This window comes from Panthera tigris, chromosome C2 (genome assembly GCF_018350195.1).
Source record: "Panthera tigris isolate Pti1 chromosome C2, P.tigris_Pti1_mat1.1, whole genome shotgun sequence".
NCBI classification, from domain to species: Eukaryota; Metazoa; Chordata; class Mammalia; order Carnivora; family Felidae; genus Panthera; species Panthera tigris.
The window spans coordinates 106,718,345-106,730,513 of record NC_056668.1 but is presented as its reverse complement, the minus strand read 5'-3'; the positions used below and the strand labels follow the sequence as shown (position 1 = coordinate 106,730,513).

Sequence of the window (12,169 nt, the reverse complement as noted above, 5' to 3'; positions counted from 1 at the left end):
GTCCCTAGCTACCCTAATCCGCGCTGCCCACAAATGTGCAGACTGCACTCTCTCAGCTGGCCTTTGGTTGTTAGCATCCTCCAGGCCTATTGGACTCAGGCTGGTCTCCGAAACCTGCATAGCCTCCAGGATGGAAAGTGCCCACTCCTCAAAAATCTTTCTGCGGTAGTAGCTTTAAACCAATGATGAACAGTCTGCATTTGGATTGACTGCCTGATGTGGTCCTGGTCTTAGTCAGCCATCAGCGCTCCCAGGTGTCTATTCTTGGAGGGTACCCAACAGTTCTGGCTGTTCCATGCTGGCAGGTTTGTGCACTCTCCTCCACCTCTGCCTTCAGGAGAAATATGCACCTTTGTGTAAAATAAGGCTTGGAATTAGATGCCAGGTACTAGAAAAAGACTGCTTCTGTGATCTGGCCTCACCCTGTTCCAGGTTCCTGGCCACCCTGACTTGTGTGACATGCACATGGGCAGTGCGTGCCCTGTCATCCATCCTTGGGCAGCCAGAACCCTCTAGGCCTGTGGAGCTAGGGCCTACACTTAACCAACTGCACATCTTCAGGAATGGAGGGAGACCTCCCCCTGAAAACCATTCTGAGACAACCACTGAAATGGGTGACTGGGGACCCCATGTGGACCTACTGTCTGCTGGAGTCCCAGGCTTCGGGCAGCAATCAAGGCTTCCAGGTGTCTCTTCTTGGAGACCCCACATTCCATCCCTGGCAAGACAACCCAGATTACTCAGGCTCTGCCATCAGTGGGAATAGGCACATTTGTGTAGATTATGGCTTGTATTAGGTAGATGCTTTATAACCCCCAGGGCCTACTCCAGTGACCTGGCCTCTCCAGATGCCTTGCCCTGTTTAGGTCCTTGGCCACCCTGACCCATGCCACCTGTGCATGCTTACTTTGTTTGCATGCACTTTTTTGCACTCTTGGGCAGACTCGGCACTGAAGCCCGTGGAACTCTGGCCAGGCCCCAACCACCTGCATAGCCTCTGGTGTAGTGGGAGCCTACCTCCTGAAAATCACTCTGAGATGGCAACTGGAAATGGCTAACAGCATTTCTATGGATTTGCTTTCTTACTCCAGGCTTCAATGGAGACTAGTGCTTCCAGATGTTTCCTAATGGAGGATACCCTGCCCTGCCTGCCTGGCTCCTTCCTGGCAAGGAAGTTGAAAAACTTCCAGCTCTGCCTTGGAGGGGGAGAATTGTATACAATGGTAGGTAGGCCTTGCAATTAGGCTAAAGTTTTTTCTACCCCCAAAGAACCTGTGGGGGTTCTCCTCTCAGTTCTCAGTTCTCCTGTGTGAGAACGTCTCCCAACATTTACCCTTTTCCGGGACTCTGGCCACAGGCACATGTGAGTCTGGCACATACACAGCACACACACTGACAGCTGCCCTTGGGCAGAAAGGCCCTCCAGGCCTTCGGAGCTTGGGCCCATCCCTTACCATCTGCATTGCAAAAAGTGGAGGAAGCCCACCCTCCACCCCCCAAAATCACTCTAAGGTGTTAGCTGAAATGGGAGACTGCCAGTCTCCTTGTGGACTGCTTGCCAGATGTGGTCCTGGGCTTGTGCTGTAGTCAGGCTCCCAGGTGTCTCTCTTTGGAGGATCTGTTGGTGAGCCAAAGCAATGTAGACCTTGCAAAGCAGTCCAGATTCACTCAGCTCTGCCTTCTGGTGAATATGTGCATTTGTGTACCAGAAGGCTTGGGATTAGGCAGATCAGTTACCTCCAATAGTCCCCTCCCCTGCCTGGGCCTCACCTGACATTGACCTGTTCCTGGCTACTCTGATCCGTGAAGATATCCTTCAGTAACAGGCACTTAGGGTTCTTGATTGCTGCAGAAGCCTCCAACCCCATCATGCAGCCAGGCCATGTGGGCTGACTGTAGCCAGTTTAAAGCTGCTTCCTCAGAAAGATTTTTGGTGGTGAGCTACATCCACCCAAAATGCTATGTAGGTGATTGGGGACTTGGCGTGAAATCCTAGGCCTGATGGGCACTGGCTGCCTGGGCAGGCTGACAGGTGCGTACTGCACATGCGTGGGCCATGCAGGTAGCCAGGGACAGGTGTATGCGGAAGCCAGATAACAGGTGCAGGCTATAGGGGCTATAACATACCTCCCTAATTCCAGGCTCTAACATATGCAAATCTGCCTGTTCAACTGAGGGTAGAACTGGAGGAATCTGGATGACCTTACCAGGGTGGGGACCCACGGGATGGTCAGGTACACCCAAATGTGTACTGACAGTCCTCAATGTAAAATGGAGCCTCAGAAATACTTTCAGCTAGTGGGCTCCCTACACCCTGAGACCACTTAGGTGGTTGATGTCCTACCAGAGCTCCATGGACCTGGAGTGCCCCTGCAGATGCTAACAGTGTGCAGACGGCACATTCATCGTCCGTGCAGGTCAGGGAGGCCAGGACAATATCCTGAAGCGCCTGTTCACAGGGAGAAGCATTGGGGGTTCCTGACATCTGCCTAATTCAAAGCATTAACCTACACAAATGCTCATATTCCACCTGAGGGCAGAGCTGGAGGAATTTGGACAGACCTGCCAAAGTGGGTCAGCCCAGGATAGTTAGGGTACTCTCTAAGAAGAAACACCTGGGAGCCTTGGATCCCTGGATCCAGGTAACACCTGGAGAAGCCTAGGATTACATCGGGCAATCCATTCCAAATGGGGACTATCTGTTGCCAAATTAAATCTGCAGCCTCAGAAGATTTATAAGGAGTGTGCACTCTCCACCTTAGAGCTTGTGAAGGTTTTGGAGAAAGGCCTAAGCCCAACAGACCTAGGGGGCCTGGGCACCCAAAGGCCAGCTGACAAAGTACAGACTGCATGTTTATGCATAGCACAGGGCAGGGGAGCAAGGGACATAAAACATGACAGCTGTAGGGAGAGGCTGGGTCCCAGGAACAGGTTACTGGGGGTACTTGCTTCTAATTCCAAGTGCTAATTTTCACAAATGTTCATATTTCCCCTGAAGGCAGAGCTGGAGGAATCTGGACTGCTTTGCTAGGGTGAGTCCACACAAGATGGTTGGGGTATACTCCGAGAAGAGATATCCGGAGACTTGCTTGATGGGGAACCCCAGGACCCCACCAGGCAGCCAGTCCACATGGAGACCGATTGTCACCAGTTTAAATCTACTGTCTCAGAAAGATTTTTCTAGTGTGGGCTCCCTCCACCCCAAGGCAATGCAGGTGGTTGGGGGTCCTCCTGGAGCACCAGGGGCCTGGAGTGCCCCCTTCAGCCAAGGGCCAGCTGAGGAGGTACAGATTGTACATATGTAGGCTGTGCAGGTCCAAGTAGCCAGGGGCTTGTAATAGGGCAACTGTAAGGAGAAGCTGGGTAACAGGAGCAGGCTAGTTGGGGTACCTGGAATCTGCTTAATTCCAAGTCTTACTTTAAAGAAATGAGCATATTCCCCCTAAAGGCAGAGCGGGAGGAAAGTGGGCTGCCTTGCTAGAATGGGGCCAGGATGACTGACCAGGATCTCCTCTAATAAGAGGTACCTGAAAGCCTTGATTGCTGGAGTAGCCAGGGGCCCCATCTGACGCTGGTACTGACTGTTTAAAGCCAGTTTAAAGCTGTCACCTCAGAAAGAATTTCAGGGGCAGGATTCCTCTGCCCAGGAGGCTATGCGGGTGGTTGGGACCAACCAACTCCACTGGCCTGGAGGGCACCAGCTGCCCTTGGTGGGCTGATGAGGTGCCTACTCTGCATGTGCAAGCTTTGCAGGTCAGAGACCAGCGATAGGGCAAGTGTCTGGAGAGGCTCGGTCATAAGATCAAGCTGTTGGGGGTACGGGGATCAGCTTAATAATTCCAAACCCTAACCTATTCAAACATGCATACATATTCCACCCGAAGGTACAGCTGGAGGAGTCTGGACTGACTTGCCAAGATGGGGCCTGGTGTACTGCTGTGGTATCCTCTGGTAAGAGATATCTGTAAGCCTTGATTCCCGGTAAACCTAAGACCCCATTGAGCAGCCCGTCCAAAAGGGTTCTGACTGTTGACAGTTTAATTTTTTTTTAACGTTTAGGTTTTTTTTGAAAGAGAGACAGAGACAGAGTGTGAACGGAGGAGGGGCAGAGAGAGGGAGAGACAGAATCTGAAGCAGGCTCCAGGCTCAGAGCTGTCAGCACGGAGCCTGACCCAGGGCTCGAACCCACGAACCGTGAGATTGTGACCTCAGCCAAAGCTGGATGCTTAACTGACTGAGCCACCCTGGAGCCCTATGACAGTTTAAAGCTGCCATCGCACAAAGATTTCCGGGAGGTCGGCTCCCTCCACTCTGAAGACTATACTGGTTTGGGAGACTAACCCAAGCTCTGCCAGCCTGGAGGACCCTGACTGGCCTCAGCAGGTTGACAGGGTGTGTTACTACACATGTGCAAGCAGCACAGATTTGGGAAGCCAGGGACCTGGAACAGGGCAAGTTTCTGGAGAGACACAGGATCGGTCTGTTGGGGTTTCAAGGCATCTACCTCATTGTAAGTTTAGCTTACACAAATGTGCATATTCTCCCTTAGGGCAGAGCTAGAGGAATCTGGACTGCCTTGCCAGGGTGGGCCTGCACAGGATGGTCTGGGTACCCTCCAATAAGAGACACCCAGGAGCCTTAATTGATGGAGAAGCCTGGGACACCATCAGTCAGCCATCCAAATGGGTATTGACAGTCCTCAGTTTAAAAAGAAGCCTCAAAAATACTGGTTTGTGGGCTTTCTGCTCCCAAAGGCCATTCATTCTGGGGGTTGGGGTCCTGCTGAGCTGCATGGCCTGGAGTGCCCCTTATAGCCCAATGCATGCTTCTAGGGTGTGATCTGAGCACGCACAACCTCAGCAGGTCAGGGTTGCTAGGGTCCTAGAACAGGCCGGTTTGCAGGAGGGGGATATTGGCAGTACCTGGAATCTGCCTAATTCCAAGCCTTCACCTATACAAAGGTGCATATTCCCCCCAAAGACAGAACTGGAAGAATCTGTGCTGCCTTACCAGGGCCGCATAGAGAAGAATGGTCAAGGTACCCTTTAATAACAGACACTGGGAACTTTAAAGGGCTGGAGAAGCCAGGGACCAATCAGGTATTCAGTCCAGTGGTGCTGTCACCAGATTAAAGCTGCAGCCTCAGAAAGACATAAGGAATGGGTACTTTCCACCCTGGAGGCTAGGCAGGTTTTGAAGGACAGCCTGAATCCAACAGGCTTAGAGGGCTTCAGTAGCCAAAGGCCATCTGACAGAGCGTACACTGTGCGTGCATGGGTGGCACAGGTTGGGGGAGCCAGGGACCTGAGCCAGGGCAGCTGCAGGAAGTGGCTGGGTCCCAGGAGCAGGCTCCTTGCATCTAATTCCAAGTGCTGATTTTCACAAATGTGCATATTCCCCCTGAAGGCAGGGCTGGAGGAACCTGGACTGCCTGACCAGGGTGAGTCCACACAGGGTAGTTGGGGTATACTCCAAGAAGAGAGATACTTGGGAGCCCTCATTGCTGGGGAGCTCCAGGACCCCATCAGGCAGCCAGTCCACATGGCAACTGACTGTCACCGGTTTAAATCTGCCTCAGAAAGGTTTTCCTGATGTGGACTCCCTCCACCATGAGGCCAGGCAGGTAGCTGTGGTGTTTCCAGAGCTTCAGGCACCTGGACTGCAGCTCTGCAGCCTATGGCCAGCTGGACGAAAGTGGATGGCCTTGTCAAGGTGGGGCTGGGCCCACAGGCCAGGGTCTCCCCAGTATGAGACACCTGGAAGACTTATAAACTCAGGACCCCATCAAGCAGCCAGTCCAAATGGGGACTGTCACCAGTTAAAAGCTACCATCTCAGAATTTGGGGAGGTGGACACCCTCTGCGCTGATGGCGATACAAGTGGTTCGGACCCACCCTAGCTCTGCTGGCCTGGAAGGCCATGGCTGCCGTCGTCAAGTTGATGGGGTGTGTGTTACACATTCTCAAGCTGCTCAGGTCAGGGTAGGCAGGAACCTAGAAGAGGGCGAGTATCTGGAGAGGTTGGACCATGGGAGTACACTGCTGAATGTCCAAGGAGTCTGCCTAATTCCAAGCACTAATCTATACAAATGCACATATTCCCCTTGGGGGCAGAGCTGGGGGGATCTGGTCTGCCTGCCAGGGCAGGTGAGGCAGGATGGTTTAGGAACCCTCCCCTAAGAGACTTCATGACCTCACAGTTTGTGGGTTCCAGCCCTACATCAGGCACTGCACTGACAGTGTGGAAGCCTTCTTGGGATTCTCTTTCCCTCTCTCCCTGCTTCCTTCCCCACTCACACTTTCTCTCTCTCAAAAATAAATAAACTAAAAAAAAAAAAGGAAAAAAAAGATATCTAGGAGCCTTGATTGCTAGAGAAGCTCAAGAAAGCATCAGACAGCCAGTGCAAATGGGGACTAACTACTGCCAGTTTAAATCTGTGGCCTTGGAAAATTTTTCTCAGTATGGGCTCCCCCCCACCCTGAGGCTTTTCAGTTGATTGGATTCACCCAGAGCTCCAGGGGCCTGGATGGCCACCTGCAGCCCAAGGCCAGCTGACAAGGTGTGGACTGGGTATGGGTGGGACAAACAGATCAGGGTAGCCAGGGACCTGGAATGGGCAAGTGTTGGGAGAGGCCAGGTCACAAGTGTGGGCCATTGTAAGTCCAAGGCATCTGTTTAATCCAAGCCCTAACCTATAAAATGTACATGTGGGGGCAAATGGCAGAATGCCCCCAAAATGTGCCACTTCAGCATATTATTTTGGATTAAAGTCACTTAGGAAACAGCCAGTACAAGAATAACACTCCCAACAGCTTTGTCTCTAGAAAGCAGGAAATAAATCTCCCATGTGAAAAGTACCCTCCCCGTACCAGGATGTAAAGATAAATTTTAATCACCAGATAAGGAATTCAGAGATAAGAAGGCTGTGTAAACATCTTGTTACTTTTACTAATTTACTATCCTAGCTCAAATTCTGTTAGAATTTCTTTAAAATTAAAGCTTGTGAACCTAAGTTTTCTTTGTCTCATCAATTTCTCACAGATTTATTGATTCTTTGATTATAAAGCATGAAAATGCCTGCTTTGGTTATTTCATCGAGTCTCAAATTTAATATCAGCCCTCCTTGTGCATATAATTAAACTATTTTTCTCCTGTTAATCTGTCTCTTGTCAATTTAATTCTTAGATCACCTAGAAGAACCTTGAAGGTAGAGAATCGTTCTTCCTCCTCAACAGTTGGCATAGCCAGCAGGATAAACTTTAGCTGGCTGGACACTGCTGCGGCTGAGAGATTATGGGACATCTGACAAAAGCTGGCACGAGGGAAGAATCCTCATCACCACATCAGCCAACTGGACCTCTGCCTGCCAGGTCTCGTGCAAGTGAATGTGATGTGAGTCCTTTTTCTCTCTCCTAAATCTAGGTTAGCAGGAGAAAATATTTGTGGAAATAGTGCCTTGGCTCTAATGGCTCTGGTGCATTTGGTAGAGTTCTCTTGGCTTGGCACATGGATTTCCACCCAGAGATGACCACAGCTTGTCTTTATCATTGTATTTTGTGTCATTTGTCATCAAAATGACTTACCATAGGAGAGCACACAGACATAGTCCCGGTCAGCCTGTTGTTCGAGGTGGCCTCACAGACTGGTGAGTTCACAGTTACCATCACATCTGTATCTGTTTAGACAAACTTTGCTGCGGGTCGTCTATGTAAAAGCCGGATGAGGTTTTTTCTTTTGTCTTGTTTTATGTCCTCAGAGCTTGGCTTAAGTAATTAAACTTAAGATAAAAATTATTGTCCATATCCAATGTAAATTCCCCTTCTTGAAATCCAGCCCCATCTGCCTGTTTTAACTTCCTTTTTCCCCACAAGATTTACAAGATTTACAAGATTTGTGACCAGTGAGAATATTCTCTCTGGTCTCCACCATCCACAAGATGGAATTACCAGAGGGTACTGTGGTGGCCTGTCAAGTAGAATGAGGTTCTGAGACACACAGTTACAAGCAGTACTCTGATTGTCTGGCCTTGCCAGCAATCGGGAGTTATATGTTATAAGAGGTCCCAGCCCATAAGGGACCCTTGTCTTCATAACCTCCATTAGTGCTAGAAAAGTCTCATTACAGTAGTGCCTGCCCCATGTCACAAATTAGTGGGTCTGTGACTAGAGATGTCTCACATTTTTGTGGGAGACCAAAGGTATTATTTTCTTTACACCATCTTAACTGCCTGTGCAATGAAGGCCTGTGCTGTCTTAGTCTATTTTGGGAGTAAAATTTTGGACCATGGGGGATGTATCATCTATGCCCTCACCCAGGATGCCTCTTGGGTTCTAGTCTAAGCCTGAAGAATTGCCTTTAGGTTTTCCCATAAAAAGCCTTAATCTTTTGAGTCATGGTTGAGATTAGTAAGATCCTACTCATCATTGCCAGATGATGGATCCTTTCAATTGGCTATATTTGAAAGAAAAATATTATTTACAGAGAGTTTTCAATTATCTTATTGGGATGATGGCTACCCTTTGAAGCTCCTTTGACAAGATGAAAGAACAGTAATTAAACTTAAGATAAAAATTATTGTCCATATCCAATGTAAATTCCCCTTCTTGAAATCCAGCCCCATCTGCCTGTTTTAACTTCCTTTTTCCCCACAAGATTTACACAGAGCACTCCAGCCTAATCTCTAGGTTCAATATATACAGGTTAATCATGTAAATGCCAAAAGCCAGGAAATAAACTTAACAGTTTATTATTAAACTTAACAGACTGACAGTAAGGTCTGCTTTGCTCCTGCTTTTCAGGGCTCCATAATTGGACTCTGCCAGCTTCAGGCATTTCTATGCAATATCCTTTATAGATGTATCCTAGACACTCCCACCTTCACCATACACGCGATAAAATTTATGCCCGCTGGACAGCAGCAAAGCCCTTTTACTTAAAAGCCCTTTTACTTCCACCTTCAGAAGTTCCTACCAAATTTAGAGAGGAATTAGGAAGATTAGTGGTCATCCACAACACCCCCACCCCTCACACAAACGGATGACCAAAATGTCTCCTAGGCCCTCCAACATACAAGTGATCAGCAGAAGGTCAATGTTCAGGGGCTAATAGAGGCCAAGGTTAAATTGTATACCTCAGAAAGAGGTTTTTGTAAAAAATGCTTTGTACAGACTTTTCAAAGGCATAAGTATTTTGACTCCCATTTTAGTTATCAATCTCCCTGATATAGGAAGCAAGTTCCATTTTAAAAGGCAGGTCAGTCCCTTGACACCCTAGTACTTTGTGGAAATTAAAAAAAACCTGCCTTTGTCTTGCAAATCTCTAATGTGTTAAAAGACTATCGCTTGTAATTCTACTTATTATCTTGAATTGTGTGTCACAGAAGTAACCAAATTTCCATCTCAACTGCATCGTGAATTCTAATCATATTTTTAACCACTGTCATTTTTAAATCTTTTATCATTTATAAACAGCTTTACTTTTATTCAATGCTTTCCCAAGTGTTGCTACAAAAATGCTTCATCTTCAAGGAAACTCATGAAAAACACTCTAGGATACAGGTTTCTGAGAACTTTAAGATCTTTAAGTAAAAAATCCAGAGTTAATGGAAAAACTGGATTCAAACAAAACAAGAATAATTCCATGTGAGTGAATAAACTGATGAAGAGGAGTAATATAATTTTTATGACTTTTGGTTAGAAATATTGTTGATTTTTTTTGAGAGAGAGAGAGAGAGAGAGTGCACGTACACGAGCGGGGGAGAGGCAGAGGGAGAGAGAGAGAATATCTTAAGCAACTCCATGCCCACTGTGGAGCCCAACTGATAGGTCTATCCCATGACTCTGGGATCATGACCTGAGCCAAAATCAAGAGTTGGATGCTTAACCGACTGAGCCACTCCAGTGCCCCAAAACATTGCTGATTTTTAAGAATGTTTTATTTCCAGATTTAAGAAAACTTTTTTCCCTTAAGCTAATGGGTTTAGAGCAATAAATTACACATTTGTAAACAGATTTGAAACCTTTATCTTCTCCTTACCTGATTCCCCACCACCACCCAGAATGTGGAAACTCTCTGTTACTTTATATTTTCATGGCAATATATTTATTTGCATGAATTCAATAAGAATCTGTTCTCCTTGTAACAGGACACAATTGGAAACATGGCCTATATCATCAAGGCTTTGACGGGGATGTCATATTTGAGGGAAACATGCATAGACTCAGATATGACCAAATAGCTTTAAGGAACTGAAGTTGACTTAATGGAGCTAATAAAGCCCATTGCAAATATCAGCCTGACACCTTGCTTACAGAGTAACCGGCAGCCTTACAAGGTAAGTAAGGAAGATCACTTCATTGTAGGTACAAGAACCTCAGGACATTTTGGGGACATCAAGAATAAAGGAAGTAACACAAATTCATAGGTATTATAGGCAAAGTTTGATGATAAGTGTTTGGCTAGACTTCTTAGCCTCGAGAGTCTATTAAAGTTTCAGTCTGAAGATTCCTTATGAAAAGTTCCAGCAAAGCAGATTTAAAAGACCACAATCAATTACTATACTTGCTGTCCTTATGTAAAGAAGGCCAATTTTAATAAAAGCAAACTTATTTTATAGACAAGTTAGTCTTAGTTTGGCTAACTTTGAAAATGAGGGTGACCTCAGAGAGAAAAATTGTTTCAGTAATAATTTTGTGGATATTAGATTCCAGTTCTGTTGACTGTCTTTGAGGTTTTGTGTTCTACCTGTAAACTAGACTAGATTCTGAATTCCGATGTCTTGTGACTGGCTACAACTCTCCAAACAATGTTTCCGATTTTCTCCCATCCTTTTGATTTAGAATCATTGAGAATTCAAACAGACTTCTCTCGCTGAAGCCCTGCAAACTAAATATGAATGACTTGATATAAACTTCAGGAAAATCAGCACAATAGATAACATAAAGGTAATTTTCATGCCTGATGCTCTCTGGGCCATTCAAAAAACTCAGGAGAGACATTCAAACTACATACTAGGAAAATCTCTCAGACTTCCATTACCTTCCCTCGCTGTATTTGAAGACGCTTCAAGCCTGACATCTATGCAAGTGGTTGCAGACGGCCCCAGCTCCGCACCCCTGGAGTGCCCTGCCTACATGAGGCTGACAGACTGGGTCAGGCTAAGTAGGGACCTGGAACAGGTCAAGTGTTAGGAGCAGCTGGTGATGGGAGAGGGCTACTGGGGACACAAGGAATCTGCCTAATTCCAAACCTTAACATACATAAATGCACATATTCCTCCTGAATGTAAAATTGGAGGAATTTGGACCATATTCCTAGGGCAGAGCTGGGAGGACTAGCTAGGGGTATCCTTCAGTAACAGACACTTGGGAGCCTTGATTGTTCAACATGTTCTGGACCTCATCAGGCATCCAGTCCAAAGGGGGGATTACTGCTGCCTCAGAAATATTTTTGGAGGGAGGATGTCTCTATCCTGCGGCCATTCACAGGGTTTTGGTGTGGCAGGAGTTCAACAGGCCTGGAGTGCCCCAGCCGCCCAAGACTGGCTGATAAGGTGCAGACTGTGCATACTCAGGAGGTACAGTTCAGGGTAACCAGGGACCTGGAATGGTACTGTCGGGCAAGGCTGGGTCACAGGAGGGGGCTATTGGAGGTAACTGGCATCTGCCTAATTCCAAATCCTAATCTGTACACATGTGCGTACTTCCCCTGAAGGCAGCGCTGGAGGAATATGGACTACCTTACGAGGGCTAAATTGGGTGGCTTGCTAAGGAACTTCAATAAGAGATGCCTGGGACCCCAGCAAACAGTAAGTACACATGGGGACCAACTTGGCTATTTCAGTGGTAGATAAAACTGAGCCCGATTTGGGGATCTATATTTTGGTTAAAAGTTCTGTATACTAAGTTACAAAGTATAGGCTACTATTGTGGCTTCTACTATGACCATGAGAGGCTTTCTTAATATAAGTTCCCATATTCTTAGAATAAAAATTTGTGGTGAGACAGAAGCCAGATGTATACCACCATGGATAATGATATGTACTAAGTTTCCTATGTGTCCTTTGTAGACCTTACTAAGTGTCTTTGTTCTTATAAAGTCTGGACATAGTGTGCATGAATGTATTCTTAATTTTCTAATAAGTTGAGAGTATAGTAAAGTTCAATTTTTT

The 12,169-nt window shown here is 46.9% G+C and overlaps 1 long non-coding RNA gene across 3 annotated transcripts in view; it reads left to right on the top strand.

The window, feature by feature from the left end:
* Nucleotides 1-12,169, top strand: part of LOC122230635 — a 35,117-nt gene that overhangs the window by 6,876 nt on the left and 16,072 nt on the right. The window contains exons 3-9 of one of the 3 annotated variants that reach the window (XR_006207647.1): nucleotides 2,999-3,032; nucleotides 3,885-3,951; nucleotides 7,186-7,392; nucleotides 10,145-10,333; nucleotides 10,839-10,943; nucleotides 11,487-11,575; nucleotides 11,713-11,806. This is a non-coding gene — a long non-coding RNA (uncharacterized LOC122230635). The remainder of the gene's footprint in view (nucleotides 1-2,998; nucleotides 3,033-3,884; nucleotides 3,952-7,185; nucleotides 7,393-10,144; nucleotides 10,334-10,838; nucleotides 10,944-11,486; nucleotides 11,576-11,712; nucleotides 11,807-12,169) is intronic. The other 2 variants (XR_006207645.1, XR_006207646.1) reach the window with 2 other exon arrangements.